The 18,829-nt window shown below is 44.3% G+C and overlaps 1 protein-coding gene across 1 annotated transcript in view; it reads right to left on the reverse strand.

The window, feature by feature from the left end:
* The window catches only part of hecw2a (HECT, C2 and WW domain containing E3 ubiquitin protein ligase 2a), a 599,390-nt gene extending 592,651 nt beyond the window's left edge, over nucleotides 1-6,739 (reverse strand). Inside the window, exon 1 of the mRNA XM_070875902.1 lies at nucleotides 6,433-6,739. The gene's annotated coding sequence lies outside the window, so the exon portion shown is untranslated. The remainder of the gene's footprint in view (nucleotides 1-6,432) is intronic.
* Between the last annotated feature and the right edge of the window lie 12,090 nt (nucleotides 6,740-18,829).

Here is an 18,829-nt window from a genome sequence, read left to right on the forward strand (position 1 = left end):
GACAAAGAGAGATCCCCTCCTATCTCTGATTAAGAAATGTGTCCTGACAGGGGATTGGGCGCCCGCACACGGATCATGCCGAGGAGGTCAGACCAGTTCACAGGCGGATGGATGAGCTCTTCATCCAAGCTGACTGCCTACTATGGAGCAGCCGGGTAGTCATGCCCCAGAGGGGCAGGGAGGCATTCACCAGGGAACTCCACAGCGAGCATCCAGGCATCGTGCTGATGAAGGCCATTGTCCGGTCACATGTTTGGTGGCCGGGAATTAATTCAGACCTGGAACACTGCGTTCACAGGTGCACGACATGTGCCCAGCTGGGTAATGCCCCCAGGGAGTTCCCACTCAGCCCGTGGCCCTGGCCATGGTCACGTATTCATGTAGACTACGTAGGCCCGTTCTTGGGAAAAATGTTTCTTATTGTGATAGATGCGTACTCGAAATGGATCAAGTGCATCATTTTGAATTCGTGCACGACATCCACCACTGTGGAGAGTCTACTTGCGGTCTTTGCAACCCACAGCTTGCCGGACATCCTTGTTAGCGATAATGGCCCATGTTTCACGAGCTACGAATTCCAGGAGTTCATGTCGGCAATGGCATCAACATTGTCAGGACAGCACCGTTCAAGCCAGCCTCCAATGGCCAGGCAGAACGTGCGGTCCAAATCATTAAACAAGGCATGCTCAGGATTCAAGGATCCTCCCTTCAATGCCGCCTATCATGCCTCCTGCTGGCCGATAGGTCCCGACCGCACTCGCTCACGGGGGTCCCGCCCGCTGAGCTACTTATGAAATGAGCACTCAAAACTCGGTTGTCCCTCATTCACCCAGTCCTGACCGACATAGTTGAGGGCAAGCGCCAGTGGAGCCGAGTCCATGATCAGATCGGCCATGATCTTATTAAATGGCGGAGCAGGCTTGAGGGGCCAAATGGCCTACTCCTGCTCCTATTTATTATGTTCTTATGTTATGTTCTAAGCCTTTAATACAAGGAGTGCACTGTTACACACAAAAAAAATCAGTACAATGGTTCTCTTCTGTTTAAGTGACAAAATAAGAACCTCCAATTCACTACTTACTCAGTCTGAACAAATGAGTCATGCCCTAGGCTGCCATTTCATTATATTCAACAATTCAACTATTATTAAAGGATACAGTATTACATACAAGTTAGCTTGATGGTTAGAAGCTTCTCATGGTCTGACAAATCCTTCTTTATAAACCCTTCACTATCTCTCTATATTTCTTTATTAACCACCAGAGGATTTTGTTTTCCACCAGCTGGGTTTATTTAGCTCTCAGCAACTTGTTGTCTCAGTTTCAGAAATTTTAAAGAGATCAAGAAACCAAGTAGAGAAAGAAAGGCAACGACAAATCACAAACTGTAAGCTAGTGCATCAAAGCTATAGAGACCACAAAGACTACTTTAAATGTCGTGATTCCCGATAGGCAGAATGTTAGATCTACTGGAAACAATGTATCTATCTGTCCTGATAAAGACAATTTTTTGATAGTGCTTACCACTTTTTATACCAAGTTAACTTTATTCAAAATCACAAAAAGGTTAAATTTAGATCAACACAGATTTGAATCACTGTGGGGATAAATTTTACCTTCTCACCACCAAGCAGTAAATACAGCATTGAGGATTAAATACCCGTCATAAACATTGATGAATTCAATGGAAAGTAAAAATCAGCCAGGGTGTACTTCGGGTAGCTGATCCACAACACCAAATTTACGACTGGACAGTTAAACATTTAAAATCTACTCCCATGTTACACAGTGGCATTTTACTTCCTATTTCGGGTTGAAATAAAGTCCAGACTGATGGGTTGAAAGTCTCTTGTGCCTGTTGTCTTTTAGATACCCATATGGTAAGAGCGCGGCCATTCTCAATGCAGTTTGTTGTGGGCATAGCTTTGCAGCACAAAACTGGCAATCTCACTCAAAAACGCTGATGTGAGAAATTGAGAAATGTTGGACTGTTGCAGTATTAGGTGTAACTTGTGACGGAGATGGTGTCATGTATGTATGCTTGGGGTTATTAGAACATAAGAACATAAGAATTAGGACAGGAGTAGGCCATCTAGCCCCTCGATCATCAAAAAGATTATGGCTGATCTGGCCGTAGACTCAGCTCCATTTACCCGCCCGCTCCCCATAACCCTTAATTCCCCTATTGGTTAAAAATCTATCTGTGGTTTGAATACATTCAATGAGCTAGCCTCAACTGCTTCCTTGGGCAAAGAATTCCACAGATTCACAACCCTCTGGGAGAAGAAATTCCTTCTCAACTCGGTTTTAAATTGACCCCCCCACCGTATTTTGAGGCTGTGCCCCCAAGTTCTAGTCTCCCCGACCAGTGGAAACAACCTCTCTGCCTCTATCTTGTCTATCCCTTTCATTATTTTAAATGTTTCTATAAGATCACCCCTCATCCTTCTGAACTCCAATGAGTAAAGACCCAGTCTACTCAATTTATCATCATAAGGTAACCCCCTCATCTCCGGAATCATCCTAGTGAATCGTCTCTGTACCCCCTCCAAGGCTAGTATATCCTTCCTGAAGTAAGGTGACCAAAACTGCACGCAGTACTCCAGGTGCGGCCTCACCAATACCCTGTACAGTTGCAGCAGGAGCTCCCTGCTTTTGTACTCCATCCCTCTCGCAATGAAGGCCAACATTCCATTCGCCTTCCTGATTACCTGCTGCACCTGCAAACTAACTTTTTGGGAATAATGCACAAGGACCCCCAGGTCCCTCTGCACCGCAGCATGTTGTAATTTCTCCCCATTCAAATAATATTCCCTTTTACTGTGTTCTTTCCTCCAAGGTGGATGACCTCACATTTTCCGACATTGTATTCCATCTGCCAAACCTTAGCCCATTCGCTTAACCTATCTAAATCTCTTTGCAGCCTCTCTGTGTCCTCTACACAACCCGCTTTCCCACTAATCTTTGTGTCATCTGCAAATTTTGTTACACTACACTCTGTCCCCTCTTCCAGGTCATCTATGTATATTGTAAACAGTTGTGGTCCCAGCACCGATCCCTGTGGCACACCACTAACCACCGATTTCCAACCCGAAAAGGACCCATTTATCCCGACTCTCTGCTTTCTGTTAGCCAGCCAATTCTCGATCCATGCTAATACATTTCCTCTGACTCCGCGTACCTTTATCTTCTGCAGTAACCTTTTGTGTGGCACCTTATCGAATGTCTTTTGGAAATCTAAATACACCACATCCATCGGTACACCTCTATCCACCATGCTCGTTATATCCTCAAAGAATTCCAGTAAATTAGTTAAACATGATTTCCCCTTCATGAATCCATGTTGCGTCTGCTTGATTGCACTATTCCTATCTAGATGTCCCGCTATTTCTTCCTTAATGATAGCTTCAAGCATTTTCCCCACTACAGATGTTAAACTAACCGGCCTATAGTTACCTGCCTTTTGTCTGCCCCCTTTTTTTTTTATAAACAGAGACATTACATTAGCTGCTTTCCAATCCGCTGGTACCTCCCCAGAGTCCAGAGAATTTTGGTAGATTATAAACGAATGCATCTGCTACAACTTCCGCCATCTCTTTTAATACTCTGGGATGCATTTCATCAGGACCAGGGGACTTGTCTAACTTGAGTCCCATTAGCCTGTCCAGCACTACCCCACTAGTGATAGTGATTGTCTCAAGGTCCTCCCTTCCCACATTCCTGTGACCAGGAATTTTTGGCATGGTTTTTGTGTCTTCCATTGTGAAGACCGAAGCAAAATAATTGTTTAAGGTCTCAGCCATTTCCACATTTCCCATGATTAAATCCCCCTTCTCATCTTCTAAGGGACCAACATTTACTTTAGTCACTCTTTTCCGTTTTATATATCGGTAAAAGCTTTTACTATCTGTTTTTATGTTTTGCGCAAGTTTACTTTCTATCTATCTTTCCTTTCTTTATTGCTTTCTTAGTCATTCTTTGCTGTCGTTTAAAATTTTCCCAATCTTCTCGTTTCCCACTAACCTTGGCCACCTTATACGCATTGGTTTTTAATTTGATACTCTCCTTTATTTCCTTGGTTATCCACGGCTGGTTATCCCTTCTCTTACCGCCCTTCTTTTTCACTGGAATATATTTTTGTTGAGCATTATGAAAGAGCTCCTTAAAAGTCCTCCAGTGTTCCTCAATTGTGCCACCGTTTAGTCTGTGTTCCCAGTCACTTTAGCTAACTCTGCCTTCATCCCACTGTAGTCCCCTTTGTTTAAGCATAGAACACTCGTTTGAGACATTACTTCCTCACCCTCAATCTGTATTACAAATTCAACCATACTGTGATCACTCATTCCGAGAGGATCTTTTACGAGGAGATCGTTTATTATTCCTGTCTCATTACACAGGACCAGATCTAAGATAGCTTGATCCATTGTAGGTTCTGTAACATACTGTTCTAAGAAACAATCCCGTATGCATTCTATGAATTCCTCCTCAAGGCTACCCCGTGCGATTTGATTTGACCAATCGATATGTAGGTTAAAATCCCCCATGATTACTGCCGTTCCTTTTTCACATGCCTCTATTATTCCCTTGATTATTGTCCGCCCCACCATGAAGTTATTATTTGTGGGCCTATAAACTACGCCCACCAGTGACTTTTTCCCCTTACTATCTCTAATCTCCACCCACAATGATTCAACATTTTGTTCATTCGAGCCAATATCATCTCTCACAACTGACCTGATATCATCCTTTATTAACAGAGCTACCCCACCTCCTTTCCCTTCTTCTCTATCCTTCTGAATTGTCAGATACCCCTGTATGTTTAATTCCCAGTCTTGGCCACCCTGCAACCACGTTTCTGTAATGGCCACCAAATCATACCCATTTGTAATGATTTGTGCCGTCAACTCATTTACTTTATTTCGAATGCTGCGTGCGTTTAGGTAGAGTGTTTTAATACTAGTTTTTAAACCATGATTTTTAGTTTTGACCCCTCCTGCAGCCCCTTTATATTCATACATATTGTCCCTTCTTATCAGCTTGTGGTTTACACTTACCCCAGTGCTACTCTGCTCTGTTGCCTCCTGCCTTTTGCATTCTTCCTTGGGGTCCTGTTCATCTGCGCTCTTACCCACTCTAACTAGCTCAGAGCCCTCTCCTGGGTTCCGAATACTCCCCTCATTGAGGCACCGAACTTTCAGGCTTGCCTTTTTATTACACTTTGACCCTTTAGAATTTTGCTGTACATTGGTCCTTTTTGTTTTTTGCCTTGGATTTCTCTGCCCTCCACTTTTACTCATCTCCTTTCTGTCTTTTGCTTCTGTCTCCTATTTGTTTCCCTCTGTCTCCCTGCATTGGTTCCCATCCCCCTGCCATATTAGTTTAACTCCTCCCCAGCAGCCCTAGCAAACACTCCCCCGAGGACATTGGTTCCGGTCCTGACCAGGTGCAGACCTTCCGCTTTGTACTGGTCCCACCTCCCCCTGAACCGGTTCCAATGCCCCAGGAATTTGAATCCATCCCTGCTGCACCACAGCTCAAGCCACGTATTCATCTGAGCTATCCTGTGATTCCTACTCTGACTAGCACGTAGCACTGGTAGCAATCCCGAGATTACTACTTTTGAAGTCCTACTTTTTAAATTTAGCTCCTAGCTCCTTAAATTTGTCTTGTACGACCTCATCCCTTTTTTTACCTTTGTCGTTGGTACCAATGTGCACCACGACAACTGGCTGTTCTCCCTCTCTTTTCAAAATGTCCTGCACCCGCTCCGAGACATCCTTGACCCTTGCACCAGGGAGGCAACATACCATCCTGGAGTCTCGGTTGCGGCCGCAGAAACACCTATCTATTTCCCTTACAATTGAATCCCCTATCACTGTCGCTCTCCCACTCTTTTTCCTGCCCTCCTGTGCAACAGAGCCACCCACGGTGCCATGAATTTGGCTGCTGCTGCTCTCCCCTGATGAGTCATCCTCCTCAACAGAACTCAAAGCTGTGTATCTGTTTTGCAGGGGGATGACCGCAGGGGACCCCTGCACTACCTTCCTTGCACTGCTCTTCCTGCTGGTCTTCCATTCCCTATCTGGCTGTGGACCCTTCACCTGCGTTAAGACCAACTCACTAAACGTGCTACTCACGTCATTCTCAGCATCGTGGATGCTCCAGAGTGAATCTACCCTCAGCTCCAATTCCGCAACGCGGTCCGTCAGAAGCTGGAGGCGGATACACTTCCCGCACATATAGTCGTCAGGGACACCGGAAGTGTCCCTCAGTTCCCACATGGTACAGGAGGAGCATATCACGTGACCGAGCTCTCCTGCCATGACTTAACCCTTAGATACACTTAACTTGGCAACAATAATGTTAACAGGTTACTTACTGATATAAAAAAGAAAAAGAAAAGCTACTCACCAATCACCAGCCAATCACTTACCCCTTTGGCTGTGATGTCACCTTTTGATTTCTTTTTTGCTTTTTCTCCCGGCTGGAGCTGTACAAGCTCGCCTTTCTCGGCCTCACCACGCACCTCGAGCTCCCGCCTCCGATCTGCTGCCGCCTCTTGCAGCCGCCGGGCCTTTATAGGCCTCACCACGCACCTCGAGCTCCCGCCTCCGATCTACCGCCATCTCTCGCAGCCGCTGGGCCTTTATCGGCCTCACCACGCACCTCGAGCTCCCGCCACCAGGTGGCGCCACAGTCAGAGGTCATTGGGCTGTACGCACGTGTGTGTGACCCAGGTATAAAAGGCAAGCCATCATGTAATGTAATCACTTTTGGGCCCTAATAAAGCAGAGTCAGGTTTGTACCTGTGTTAGTTTACAGTATTCAGTCTATCGAGTTATTACATACATAACATTTGGCAATGAAGTAACTCAAGAACCTTCGCATGCAAAAATGAGCACAATTGGAATTCTTGAGATTCATGGAGGGAGGGGACAGGGCAGATTTTGTAGCTCGCCTGGACCAGTACTTCGTAGCAAACAAAATGGAGGAACTCACTGACTTAGTTAGGCGCAGGGCAGTTTTCCTCATGGTTTGCGGTCCGAAAATCTATGGACTCAGAATCTTCTCTCGCCTGCAAATCCAACGGATAAGGACTATGAACAATTGTGTGCTCTGGTACGTGACCATCTCAAACCAGAAGGCGGCATCATCATCTCACGATATCGATTCTACACGCACGTTCATTCGGAGAGCCAGGATGTGTCGGAATTCGTTGCCAACCTAAGACGTCTAGCTGGACCGTGTAAGTTCGAAAACACGTTGGGAGACATGCTGCGGGACTTCTTTGTAATCGGCATCAACCACGAGGTGATCCTGCGTAAGCTACTGGCGGTGGAGACGCTGGATTTGAGTAAGGCCATCATGATTGCCCAATTATGCATGATGACGGACAAAAACTTAAAGCAGATATAATCGAAAAATCGGAACTCGGCAAGTACTGTAAACAAGATTGTATCGCCATGCAGCAGAGCTGCATATGGCAGGGCCTACTCTACTGTGTATGCGAAACCTGTGGCTGCCCAAAGTCTGCCAACGGGAATGAATCCAATTTCACCGTGTTGGCGTTGGGGGGGCAATCATCGGCCTCATTAGTGTCAGTTTAAACAGTACATTTGTAAAGGCTGTTCGAGACTGGGACATCCCCAGTGCATCTGTCCGCAACTGAGCAAGCGTACTGCAACGCACCACGTGGAGGATGATTACTAGTATAGCGAGGATACGGATATGAAATCCGAGATACCAGAGGAGGAAGTGTATGGACTATATTCGTTCCTAACAAGAGCCAACCGATAATGATTAATGTGAAACTTAACGGTGTGTCAGTACCGATGGAATTGGACACGGGTGCGAGTCAATCAATAATGAGCCAGTGGACATTCGACAAGCTGTAGGATACTAAGGCTGCGAGAGGCCTAAGCTGAGTCCAGTCAATGCCAAGTTGCGTACGTACACTAAAGAACTCATAACGGTGATTGGCAGTGCAGTAGTCAAGGTGTCGTATGATGGTGCGGTTCATGATTTAACGTTATGGATTGTTCCAGGCAATGGTCCAATGCTGTTCGGCAGGAATTGGCTAGAAAAAAATCAAATGGAATTGGAATGATATCAAAGCATTGTTGTCGGAGGATGATACTCCATGTGCTCAAGTGCTGAGCAAGTTCCCCTCGCTATTTGAACCAGGCATCGGCAATTTCACGGGAGTCAATGTGCAGATCCACGTGGACTTGGATGCAAAACCCATCCATCATAAAGCTTAAGCGGTTCCATACATGATGAGGGAGAAGGTCGAAGTTGAACTGGACAGACTCCAGCGTGAAGGGGTCATATCACCGGTCAAATTTAACGAATGGGCCAGCCCCATTGTTCGTGTGTTGAAGAGTGATGGCACTGTCAGGATTTGTGGAGACTACAAGGTTACGATCAACCGAGTTTCGAAACAGGATCAATAACGGTTACCGAAGGCTGATGACCTGTTTGCAACGCTAGCCGGGGGAAGTCATTCACTAAACTGGATCTGACGTCGGCCTACAAGACACATGAGCTGGTCTCGACGTCGAAATTTTTTTTTACGTGAATCAACACTCAAAGGACTGTTTATCGAGAACAGGTGCCCTTTCGGAATTCGCTCAGCTGCAGCCATGTTTCAGAGGAACATGGAGAGTCCATTGAAGTCCGTCCTTAGAACTGTCGTGTTCCAAGATGACATCCTGGTCACAGGTAGTGACACCGCCGAACATCTGAACAACCTGGAAGAGGTTCTACATTGTCTGGACAAAGTGGGACTCAGACTGAAACATTCGAAGTGCGTCTTCATGGCACCGGAAGTGGAATTCCTGGGGAGGAAAATTGCTGCTGACCGTATCAGGCCTACGGACTCGAAAACCAAGGCCATCAAAAATGCACCCAAGCCTCAGAATGTGACGGAGCTGCATTTGTTCCTTGGTCGACTCAACTACTTTGGTAATTTCCTACCTAGATTGAGCACTTCATTAGAGCCACTGCACATGCTGCTAAGAAAAGGCGACAACTGGGTCTCAAGATAGAGCTTTTGAGAAAGCTATTAACCTGCTTTGCTCGAACAAGCTGCTGGTACATTATGATCCATGCATGTGTCTAGCATTGTCCTGTGATGCTTCATTATATGGAGTTGGTTGTGTGGTCCAACAAGCTAATGAATCGGGTAAACTACAACCTGTTGCGTATGCTTCTAAAAGTTTGTCAAAGATGGAAAGAGCCTACAGCATGGTAGAAAAAGAAGCATTAGCCTGTATGTATGGGGTTAAAAAGATGCATCAGTACCTGTTTGGTCTTCGGTTTGAACTGGAAACAGATCACAAGCCACTCATTTCATTGTTTTTGGAAAACAAAGGTATCAATACCAATGCATCGTCCCACATCCAGGAGGTGGGCACTGGCATTATCTGCCTATGATTATGTCATTTGCCATAGACCTGGCACCGAGAATTGTGCCGATGCACTGAGCCATCTGCCGTTGCCCACACCGGAGGTGGAAACGCCACAACCTGCAGACCTACTGTTAGTTATGGATGCTTTTGAAAGTGAAGTAACCCCCGTCACGGCTCAACAAGTTAAGATCTGGACCAACCAGGACCTGGCATCATTGCTTGTGAAATGTTGTGTCCTTAGTGGTGATTGGTCTGCCATATCCAAGCAAATGGGTGATGAGACCAAACCTTACAACAGTCGCAAAGACGAACTATCCATTCAGTCAGATTGTTTACTGTGGGGTAATCGTGTTGTTATGCCTAAGAAAGGCAGAGCAAAATTTGTACATGATCTACATAGCACTCATCCCGGTATTGTCATGATGAAAGCCATTGCCAGGTCTCATGTATGGTAGCCTGGATTTGACTCTGATCTGGAATCATGTGTGCATCAGTGCAACACTTGCATGCAGCTAAGTAAAGCACCAGCGGAATCGCCGCTGAGTCTGTGGTCATGGCCATCTAAACCACTTCTTCGGAAAGATGTTTTGTGGTGGATGCATATTCCAAGTGGATAGAGTGTATAATCATGTCATCCAGTACTTCCACAGCTACAATTGAGAGCCTTCGTGTCATGGTCTGCCCAACATCGTTGTCAGCGACAACGGATCTTGCTTCACTAGTCTGGAGTTTCAAGAATTCATGAAACTCAATGGTATCAAACATGTGAGGTCAGCACCATTCAAACCCGCATCTAACGGTCAAGCAGAGCATGCTGCCCAAACCATCAAGCAGAGTATGAAACGTGAAACTCAAGGTTCACTGCAGACTCGTCATTCGTTACAGGACAAGATCCCGCATGCTTACCGGGGTCCCCCCTGAACTATTGATGAAGCAAGATCACAAGACCAAGCTCTCTCTTGTCCACCCTGACTTGAACGATCATGTTGAATACAGATATCAAAGTCAGCAGTGGTATCATGATCCCGCTGCTGTGTCACATGACTTTTCTGTTAACGATCCTGTGTATGTACTAAATTATGGTCAAGGTTCCAAGTGAATCGCCGGTACTATTATGGCCAAGGAAGGTAACAGTGTTTATCGTCAAGCTCAAGAATGGGCAAACATGCAGGAAACATGTTGATCAGATAAAACTGTGACACACGGATGAACAGGAACAGTCTGAGGAAGACACAATCAGTGACCAACCAACCTACCCTCAGTCATCAGAGGACTCCGCTGTCATCAATGAACCTGGACTTTCAATCCCTGACATGGTCATTGCCACTCCCACCAGATCGGCTGCCTAGCCCCCAGTCATAACAGATTTAGAACGCTCGCCCAAAGCTGGAGTGGAACTGAGACAATCAACTCGGGAGCGGAAAGCCCCGGACCGTCTCAATTTGTAAAAAGACCGTTACTAATATCTTAAAGGGGGATATTGTCATGTATGTATGCTTGGGTTTACTAGCCACCAGGTGACGCCACTGTCGGAGGTCATTAGGCTGTGAGGATGTGTGTGCAGCCCAGGTATAAAAGGCCAGTCATCTTGTAATGTAATTACTTTGGGCCCTAATAAAGCAGAGCCAGGTTTGTACCTGTTCGAAGTTTACAGTATTCAGTCTATCAAGTTATTACATACATAACTGATGGCAACCTGGACATAGCATTAGCATTACAATCGGACTTAGGTACAACAACAACGGGTGTCAGTGTTGTGAACAAATTTTCTACATTTGGCAATGTATTGGGGACGTTACCCTCTAGAACCTGGTTTAAGGTTACTTTATAATCACCACACAACCTTACCTTACCATCGGACTTAGGTACAACAACAATGGGTGTAGCCCAATTACATAGATCTACCTTAGAGATAATGTTCTGCGTCTCTAGTCTTGCTTAACTTTCTCTGAGTGCGAGTGGTACTGAACGTGGCTCACAGTAAACTGGTCTCACGTCCTTCTGTACCCTGACACTCGCCCTGAAGCCTTGGATTGGACTGCAGAACACCTTCGGGTATTGTTTGATGATATCATCCTTTGATGCAAATCTCATTTCAACACGAAATATCTCATTCCAATCTAGCTTCATTCCAATCCAACAAAGCGGACACACAATGCTCAGTCCTGAAAGTTTCCGAAATGATAGTGAATGGATAGCTTTTTTAAAGCTAACAATGTATTCAGAGATACCCTCATTAATGAATTGATCTCATATTCCAAAATGATAACAATCAGCAATTTCCAGGGGCTCAAGACTGTCGTGCTGTTAGAATCTCCGTCAGTGGCATTTCCTTTGGCTTGATAGGAACAAGCAAATTTCTCAGGTTTCATACACCTCGGGGCCTGTTTCAGTCAGGAAAACAGCCCATTTTCTTTCTACCACCACCTGGTTACGGTTTTCATCATCGGGGATTTTGACGATACTATTTGCCGTGAAAAACATTTCTAGCCACTCCACATATGCTCCGAAAGTCTCAGTCATGATGGAACTCACCCAAGCGCCCTATTATTCCCATAGGATCGGCCATCTGGACTTTTCAGTGTAATTTACCTTGGATTTTTAGCTGTTCTGCAAAACAAAGAACCTCTCCAAGTATCTCTGTTGGTTGGCTAGATTAATCACCAACACAAATTTCAGCTGGGGAATCCAATTATCCTATCCTCATTCGCCACTGATATATTCTTTATGATATCACTAACACACAGACTTCACAAGATGGCTCCAATACATCATGCAACTTTTATTGTATTTACAACAGCAGTTGCATTACCACAGTAGTCTACGAGGTGGAGCAGTAGTCCACTAGGTGAAGCTCTATATTACAATCCCCAAAATGGAAATCATGTCATATACGAACACAAATATCCCTCATCTTGAGCACAGGTCTTCAGAAATGGCAGGTTACAATATGATGTCATCCCAACAGATAATACATGACGCACGCTGAAAACCACCAATCAAAAGTATGCAACATTCTATCTCTGCACAATAAGACACCCAAGCCACATCTTACAAAATAAGATTAATATGGTGATAGTGTAGTCGAAGTTAGCTGCGACACGATTATTCAGCCAAACCAGCTGTGTTAAAAACGTACACAACCATAAATGAAATGTGTACACACTTATGGAATTTTGCCCTCAACTGCTGCGCATTCCTTTGACTATTTGGCCTGATAACTGGACAATGTCTGTGTCACGGTAAGTGGCAGGTGTGGGCAAAGCAAAGTAAACCACATTCTATGCTGTCATTTTAAGTAACAGCTTAGCTCAGAAGTAGCACTTTCACCCGAGTACGAAGTCCTGCATTCAAGCCCCACTAAATTTACACTTTAGTGCAGTGCTGAGGAGTAATGCAGTTTGGAGATGCCATCTTTCGGATGAGACATTAAATTGAGGCCTCATTTGCATGGGTGTGAAGGATCCCATGGACATATTCAAAAAAGAGCAAGGGAGTCAACCTATGTATTGACCACATTTCTCCATTGACCAACACCATCATAATATAGATTAACTGGTCATGTATTTAATTTGGTGTTTGTGGGATTCTGCTGTGCACAAATGAACTGACATATTTGCCTAAATTGTGTAAAATAAATTTACTGATAGTGGGTTGTGTATTTATATGGGGCAGAGATAGTGTCTACAAAAGTAACTTAATGGCTGTGAATTGCTTTGACACGCTCTTCGGTGAAAGGTGCTACATAAATGCAAATGTTTTGTTTCTCTCTGGTGGCTGTGTGTCACCAATAAACTCAAGGAAAATGATGTACAGAAAGCCTAATTTCCTCAAGCATAAATATGGTACTGTATAAAGTTCAATTTTATTGTTCCTCAAATCTCTGTACCAATTCTGACCCTGTTTTTACTTCAGGAACACAGAACATTCGGAATGTAGGTACACATAAAAACAGGCCTTTAAGTTATTGTCTGACTGATCGATCAGATTCGGAATCAATTAAAGTTAGAACTGTAATCATCGGCTACTTAAATTATTCAAACATTTTCAACATCAGAGTTTTAAAGCTTTTGGTATTGGTGTGTTTGAGACCGGAGATAGTGAAATGAAGGTCAGAGGAAACTAGGCTGAGGGCCACAGCCAGTGTATGTATGCTGGATGAAGCAAAAATCATGGTCAGAGGGTGCAAGAACAAAGCAAAATTAAACTCAAATGAATGGCAGTTCAGGGAACCCTCGCGTGTGGAGTGCAATATGTGAACTACCGTGGATCCTCAATGTATCCAGGGACAGAACATTTGTACTAAGTGTTTGAAAATCGAATCTTTGGAGCAGAGGATCTCTGTGCTCGACCACCAACTGGCCACACTCCACATCATCGGAGAGGATTCCAAAACAATTCACAATCACCGAGTTACTTTTGTTTCCCGTTTGTCCTTGCCAGAATGTGGTCATCCAAAAGGCAGTGCTGGACAGTTCAGGGCACAGGGTTAATGTAGGGAGAGAGAAGTAAGTGACCACCATAGGGGACAGAAGAGGAAGACAGGACTCACAGATGCAGGAAACGCCCGACTTACTGGAACTGTCCAAAAAGATACTTAGTGTTGGGCAAATATAAGATGGTCAGTGACAGCGGCTCAGAGGAGAGTGGTCCAGAGGGTGAGAGCCAGATGGAATACAAGAATAGGAGAGATAGTAATGTGGGGAAAAAAAGCCTTTTTTGGCAATTGTGAATGCTGAATGGTATCTTGTTTCCCTGGTGTCAGGGTGAAGGAGGAAAAACTACTGGAATGGGAGGGAGAGCAGCCAAAAGCCATGATCCACATTAGAACCAAAGACAGAGAGATAACCAATTTTGAGATCTTGCAGAGGTAGTTTAGGCACTAGATTGAAAAACAAGACCTCAATGGTGATAATCCCCAGATTGCATCCTGTGTCACGCGCTAAACAGATTAAGGGAAAATTAGGATGTCAACACATGGTGCAGGAGAGCAGAATCCACGCTCTCGGGCCATTTGAATGATTTCTGAAATAAAGGAATGCTAAAGCAAAGGAACAGCCTTAAACTGATCTTAAATGGCATCAATGTCCTTGTGAAGAGGATAAATAGAGCAGTGGGAGAGGATTTAAACAAATCTGGCAGATGGTTGGGGAAAGTCTAGGTTTGAAATTAGAGCAGGATAGTAGGGTTAAGAAAACTAGTGGGTACAAGCAGAAGGCTGAGCTGAAATAAAATGTGAGAAAATACTAGCAAAAAACAAAGAAAAATGAACCAGTTATATTAAAACCATTGTTGTAAAATTAAAGGAGAAAATCAGGGGAAAAAAGCATCAACATTGCAAAAATTGGAGTTATCACAAGCTGTAGTGATGAATTTATACAAAAGACTGGTTAGGCCCAGTTTAAAGTACCATATGCAGTTTGGAGTGCCCAATATAGAAAGGACATTAAAGCCACAGAGAGCAGACAGCAAAGATTTAATGGAATGACACCAGAGATTATTATGAGTAAACGTGAGATACTGGGGCTATTTCCAATAGAGTAGAAAGGCTAAGGGGAGATTTGATAGAGGCGTTTAAAATTACAAAAAGTTTTGATAGTTTATGCTTATTCACTATTTTGTTTGGTCGTTAGTATCAATTTATTATTAAAAAGTGTTCCTTGACAGAGGGTTGTTGCAGCATGGAATATATTGGAGAAGGAGTGGTTGAGGCAGGAACCGCCTTTAAGGAAAAATTCAATAAATATTTGAAGCAGAGGAAGATGAAAGAATATCAGGTCAGCAAGATTAATTTTGTATCACTCTAGCCAACAGCAACGCAATCACAATTAGCTGAATTGTCTCCTTTAGTGCTGTAAACTTCTATGGTTCAAATTAATATTGGAAGGACTGTGATCATAAGGAAAAAAACCTCAATTAAAAATAAATACATTGAAGCCTCCTTCAAAGTCTCACTGTTTTTTCTCACACTAGAAAAATAAATGTTCCATGTTCTTTCCACTCAGGATATTGCCTATATTTTAACCCCCCAGAAAGCGAATATAATGTACCTGGTTTATTTATACCATTTAAGAGTCCACGTGATTTTCCACAACATTTGTGGAATAAACCTTAAACATTAAGCAGCAATAGTCGAAACTCTTCTTTTTAAATTGGCTCCTGGGATTGTAAAAACAGAGGACAAGAAGTTCATCTCAACCTCAACCTGGTCCAGGTCCACAAAGCTAGTTCCCAATAGGGAGTGCCGAGTCATTGATGCTTGGGACCACTGTTAGAGAACAAGTTTCAGATGTCAGCAACTTCATGAAGAGCACAACAATTTTAATCCCATTGCAGTCACAAATCTACATTTAAGCTAAAGTAAAAAAAAGCCCTTTGGACAAAAAGCTATATTCAGGTTTGTAATACAATCGTTAATAGTAATAAAATATTCTTGATGGGAATGATGGTTTGAACCATCAACTTCAAGTATGTTTCTATGCATATAGTGTAAATCTCAGAAACACAAATTGAAAGTCAAGTCAATTCACAGCACTCTTATGTAACTATTAACAGCTGACTGTAAAGTGTTGTCAAACCTCTCTCACTTGGAAGAATGCGGCACAATTATTAAGGACTTGGGGGGGGGGGGAGGAAAGAAAGAGGGAGAAGCAAATGAGCTTAAAGGAAGTAAATTAATACAGCACATCTAAATCTCAAGTAGTGATTCCATTGAAAATGCATACAAAATAATGCTACCCAATTGAAAATCTTATCAATTTTAATGATTTATTCACAGATGCAATGCTTTGAACTGTGTATTGCTGTATTGGAGAACTCCAGTTTGTAGCATTGAGCCCAAGCGGCGCAGCTCCGACCTGGACGCCCGTTTTTCGTGCTGGAAAGTGCACTGAAAAAATACTTGCATATTCTGCGGCTTCCTGCAGGTCTTCAGCAGTTTGGCGCGGCACGCACAGAACAGCGGGGGACGGAGCAACAGACTCGCGCCGATTCTACAAGTAGTGGTGGGGGGGGGGGGCGCTAATTTAAATAAGGCAACGTCGTGCCGGCAACCATGCGCACGCGCGTTGGAGCGCGTGCGCATGCGCATGCGCAGTGGCACATAAACATTGGCACTCGGCCATTTTTAAAGGGACTAGAGGAAAAGTGAAGATTTGTCTCGTGGACCCCTGGAAGGGCTTGTGATTTAATTTTAGTAATTTTTGTGTGTCTGAAGGAGTGCTTTTAGCAGCACTGTTGAATAAATCACCAGCTGAAATCAGTGAGTGCTGCTTTTCGCTGCTAAACTTGCAGAACAGGTGCTGCATTGGTGCATGCAAATTAAGGAATGTATGTTTTGAAAAATAAGAGTGTCAATTCAACTTTGCAATGGAACAACGTCCACCAAGAACAAAGAATTTCTTGCATGAGGAAGTGGAGATATTAGTCAACGTCATTGAGCAGAGATGGCAGGAGATAGATACCAGCAACAGAGGTCGCATAAAAGTGCCACCAAAAGAAAAGAAACGCTGGAACCAAGCTGCAGAAGATTACTGCGCAGTGGTGCATACCATTAGATCTGGAAGTCAGTGTAAAAAGAAATGGCATGACCTTGGTCAAGTAGTTAGTGTAAGTAATATTTTCCATTTTTAATGTAATCGTAATTGTAACGTGACTATCTGTATGTCCCACCTTGCAGAAAGACGCACTCTGTAAAAAGTTATATTCTACTCTTTGCAGAAGAAATTGGCCCACAACAAAAGGGAAGCAACTCAAACACGAGGAGGCACGCCCAATCTGCATCCACTGACACCCTTGGAACAGAGGGTAGCTGCTATGATGAGTCGTACATGGAGAAAAGCAATCAGTACAGCACAAGCTGGGCCCGCACACGAGGAAGAGGGCAAGTCCTGAAAATGCATCGTGGCCCTTCAAATAAACCTGCTGCCTGGCCTGCTATGTGTGAGAGTACTCAAGCCACCCATCCTGCCCCCTCCCTTGCTGTTAAACATTTGACTGTTCTGATGTATTTTGCAGAACATGATGACGATGATGATGTTGATGATTATGCTGCTGCCAACCCTGAGGATCCTGAAGATACAGAACAAGAACCAGTACAACCAGATGCGGACGGTCCAGACTGGATAATGGCAGCGATGACTGAAATGTCTGCAAGGGAGAGCTTCCAAATTAATGTTTATGAGCCCCCATCGAGGGGCATCAGAGTTTCAACCACTAGCATAGGTTTTGGTTCTACCTTCCATGGTTTGGATTCTGATGTTGCGGGTCCCAGTGGTGCTGCTGGTGTAATGCAGCATTCTACAGTCAGTGCACTACCGTCCGAGTCTGCGCCTCCCTCTCGCATAGGTTCTGGTTCCACTTTCTATGGTTTTGATTCTGACTTTGCGGGTCCCAGTGCTGCTGGTGATATCATGGAGCAGTTTACACCCATTCATCCACCATCCCAGCCCACGGCTCACACTCGAGTGCTGTCGTCTGGAACACCGAGCGCCCCACCTTCCCAGCCCGAGCCTCTCTCTCTAGTACTGCCATCTGGAACACAGAGCGTCCCACCGTCCCAGCCCGCGCCTCCCTGTGTAGTGGTGCCGCTTGCAACACAGAGCATCTCACCCTCCGTGCCTGCGCCTCCCAGTGCAGTGGTGCCACGAGGCAGACCCAGGCAGAGGAGAAGGAGATTGGAGACACGGTCTCCTGAGATGCAGCGTGCAACAGATGCGGCTCAGGTTGTGGCTTTGGGTATGGAGACCAATGAGCTTACCCGATCACTCATCGGTGGCATCAGTGCAGTGGGTGAAGAGGTGACGGTCCTGACGGAAGAAATAGCAGTAATGACACGGGAACTTAGGGAGGGAATGTCTGAGGGAGTGCAATCGATGGCACAGGCCGTCAGGGAGGGCATGCAAGTGGCACCACAGGCTGTCATAGAGGTAGCTGCTGCAATAAGGGCACACAGCCCCGCAAATCAAATGACACCCCCATGAAGTGAAGTGAACATTCACTGAGATGTGGATGAGACATGGTTGCAGCCTTTCTTTGCTGCTTTTGTTTTTTGGTCTTGATGTAGCTGTAGTAGCGTTTTTCACATTGAAATTGTTCTTAAAGTTTTGTAACTTTACAACTTAAGTGATCTTAGGGTTTTTAAGTGATCTTATAGTGTAAATGCACTCACATTTTCTATCTTATTTAATTTTGCACCTAAAAAGTGATCCTGAAGTTTAAGTATTCTTGAGTGTAAGATTTTTCAAATTGAAACTGTTTTGCAAGTTTAGTAACTTTACAAGTTTAGAAGTGATCTTAAAGTCTTTAAGTGATCTTCAAGAGTCATATTAAAAAGTAAAGTTTGATAAAAATATTTGTTGTATTACAGTGATGTTTACTTTTCAATAAATATTTTTTCATTAAAACTGTTTCATGTTCCAT

The sequence above is a fragment of the Pristiophorus japonicus genome, chromosome 3 (genome assembly GCF_044704955.1).
Source record: "Pristiophorus japonicus isolate sPriJap1 chromosome 3, sPriJap1.hap1, whole genome shotgun sequence".
In the NCBI taxonomy this organism is placed as follows: Eukaryota; Metazoa; Chordata; class Chondrichthyes; family Pristiophoridae; genus Pristiophorus; species Pristiophorus japonicus.